The sequence below is a fragment of the Natator depressus genome, chromosome 10, assembly GCF_965152275.1.
Source record: "Natator depressus isolate rNatDep1 chromosome 10, rNatDep2.hap1, whole genome shotgun sequence".
Taxonomy (NCBI): domain Eukaryota; kingdom Metazoa; phylum Chordata; order Testudines; family Cheloniidae; genus Natator; species Natator depressus.
Genome location: NC_134243.1, coordinates 16,776,600 through 16,780,178, shown reverse-complemented (window position 1 = coordinate 16,780,178; position 3,579 = coordinate 16,776,600).

Sequence of the window (3,579 nt, the reverse complement as noted above, 5' to 3'; positions counted from 1 at the left end):
GAAGCGTCAGCTGGCTGCGTGTGGCGGCAGCACGCAGCAGAGCGTCCCGACGCTGCACGTACAGTGAGGGAAAGAGAGGGCAAGAAACCTACCCCACCCCGGCCGTGGTGAGTGGGGATTCTAGGCTGGAGTGAACCACTGCGTGAGGAAGGGGGGAATTGTGCGGAGGAGGGCGAGAGGGTGCTTAGTCCTGAAGGTAAAGAATGAAGGGAAGTTGGAGGGGAACGAGATCGATGCGGGGATGAAGAGAAGGCTTAAACTGGTATTCTGTGGACTAGTGTTGCCAACTCTCCTCCCCCCAGCCTCTTACATTGGTACAGTCCAGCCTGAAGACGCCTGGGAGAGTAACGCGTGGGGTGCTGCCCTCTCCGCCCGGGGGCGCTGAGGGGGCCCCTGGGACGGCTCCCTGCGGACTGGCCCAGAGCAGGAGAAGGGGGCTGGGGGCGCTGCCGGCGCTGCCTCGGCTAGTATCACAGCAAGGCCCCGCGGGTCTCAGCCAGGGCTCCGGGCCCCCCTGAGGGGCCGCCAAGCAGGGCCCGTGTTCGCCGCGCTGGGGCTCAGGGCAGAAAGCTGAAGCCCCACTGCATGAGGCTGAAGCCCGGGTCCCTGAGCCCTCCCCCCGGGGCTGAAGCTAAAGCCTGGGTCTGGGGCCCCAGGCAGCTGCCCTGCTCGCTACCCCCTAATGCAGAAAGCCAGTTGTTGGGGCACAGCTGGGCCACGGAGTTTTTATAGCATGGGGGGGGGACGGACTCAGAAACAAAAAGGTTGAGAACCCCTGGTGTAAAGGCGCCCATGCTCTCCTGCACCCAGTGGCCTCTCTAGCTCCAGGCAAGCTGGGCAGCTGCCCAGGGCAGCCACTTTGGCCCGACTGCCCCTCAGTCCTGGCAGAACTGGAGCCAGGCCAGCTCTGAGCACTGCCGTGCCCAGGTGCACCAGGTCCAATGCCACTCGCTCAAATGTAGGGTTGCCAACCCCCCAGGATTGTCTGGGAGTCTCCAGGAATTAAAGATTAATTTTAAATTAAAGATTATGTCATGTGATGAAATCTCCAGGAATTTGTTCAACCAAAGTTGGCAACCCTACTCAGATTACCTCCTGTCATAGCAAAGTAGGCCTTCACCTGCCTACGGGTCTCCGTACAGCCAGGGTAATGGGTACCCCTGGTGCCTACAGAGGCTCCAATCATAGAGAAGCAGGGGCTCTTGCATCCAAGAGCTGGCTTCGTGCAAACATCACAATGGGGATTCCTCATCTCATCCCCAGCCCAGGGGCTCATGGTTCTGCACTTTGGACCTCACTGCTTGCACCGGTGGAGCATCCCTGTGCAGGGCCTCCTTTTCCTGTTTTCTCCAGGTTGGGGCCCATAAGGCTAGCAGATTCCCTGCAAACAAAGGTTCTTGCAACCTCCACGTGTGGATAAAACTACACCCACTTGAAGTCCTACTTCCACTGAGGGTCCCAAGAACTAGTTATTGGGCCAGCTCTGATGAGTTCAGTATAAATGAAAGTGAGGCCTTTTTTTTTTAAACATTAAAACTGAATGCATATATTTAAGCTTTTAAAACATTCTCTAGTGCTGTGGTTCTCTTATTGTGGCCCAGGAGCCAACAGTAGTCTGTAGAGCACATCTTGGAAACGTTTTGAGAACCAAGCAGTGGAGGATGGGAGGGATGGTAGTGCATGTAAGAAGCTCACTTGTAAAGGAGCCACAGAATTTTTAAAAAGTCAGAATCATTATGGCATTATTATTTATACCTATTCTTGTGTTTGGGAACTGTTCCAGTTTTAGGAAATCTACTTCTTTCTCTTCATGCATGCAGTTGCCTTCAGCTTAGAGCCAAAAAGCAAATAAGGTGCATAAATCTATACTTCATGTTCACATTCTCATTTTATATGCCTCTATTATATAAGTAAGGTTGTACAAGGATACTTGAGATTTTATTCCATGGGCTAAATTTGCCACACAGCATTAAAACTCTTCTCTGATTGTGATAACTATTAAGAACCAAACAAAGTAGGTGGGGGGAAAAAAGACATTAAAAGCCAGGAAAACAAGCCCATGCCATTTTTGAATTGGTAGCAAAGTTAAATCAATATTGCCCTTGACTGCTTATGACCACTGTATGTTTTCAGTGTCAGGAGAGGTTTAAAAATATTTGAAGCAATAAAATTCCTTCCCCTATAATAACTTGAATAAGGATTTCTCTTCAGTGTTTCACTTTTATTAGAAAATACAGGGTAGGTAGGACGCAAGATCCACATGTGCTAGTTAGACTGGACAAACCATTAACACTCCTGAACTGGCAAACTCAAAAACTATTTGACTTTATAGGATTAGTCCTGGACTAGATCTTTTCCATTTATTCACATGTAGTGCTGCATAGAATCATAGAATATCAGGGTTGGAAGGGACCTCAGGAGGTCATCTAGTCCAACCCCCTGCTCAAAGCAGGACCAATCCCCAACTAAATCATCCCAGCCAGAGCTTTGTCAAGCCTGACCTTAAAAACTTCTAAGGAAGGAGATTCCACCACCTCCCTACGTAACACATTCCAGTATTTCACCACCCTCCTAGTGAAAAAGTTTTTCCTAATATCCAATCTAAACCTCCCCCACTGCAACTTGAGACCATTACTCCTTGTTCTGTCATCTGCTACCACTGAGAACAGTCTAGAGCCATCCTCTTTGGAACCCCCTTCAGGTAGTTGAAAGCAGCTATCAAATCCCCCCTCATTCTTCTCTTCTGCAGACTATACAATCCCAGTTCCCTCAGCCTCTCCTCATAAGTCATGTGTTCCAGTCCCCTAATCATTATTGCCCTCCGCTGGACTCTCTCCAATTTTTCCACATCCTTCTTATAGTGTGGGGCCCAAAACTGGACACAGTACTCCAGATGAGGCCTCACCAATGTCAAATAGAGGGAAACTATCACGTCCCTCAATCTGCTGGCAATGCCCCTACTTATACATCACAAAATGCTATTGGCCCTCTTGGCAACAAGGGCACACTGTTGACTCATATCCAGCTTCTCGTCCACTGTAACCCCTAGGTCCTTTTCTGCAGAAAAGCTGCCGAGCCATTCGGTCCCTAGGCTGTAGTGGTGCATGGGATTCTTCTGTCCTAAGTGCAGGACTCTGCACTTGTCCTTGTTGAACCTCAGATTTCTTTTGGCCCAATCCTCTAATTTGTCTAGGGCCCTCTGTATCCTATCCCTGTCCTCCAGTGTATCTATCTCTCCTCCCAGTTTAGTGTCATCTGCAAACTTGCTGAGGGTGCAATCCACACCATCCTCCAGATCATTTATGAAGATATTGAACAAAACCAGCCTGAGAACTGACCCTTGGGGCACTCCACTTGATACTGGCTGCCAACTAGACATGGAGCCATTGATCACTACCCATTGAGCCCGACAATCTAGCCAACTTTCTAGCCACCTTATAGTCCATTCATCCAGCCCATACTTCTTTAACTTACTGGCAAGAATACTGTGGGAGACAGTGTCAAAAGCTTTGCTAAAGTCAAGGAACAACACGTCCACTGCTTTCCCCTCATCCACAGAGCCAGTTATCTTGTCATAGA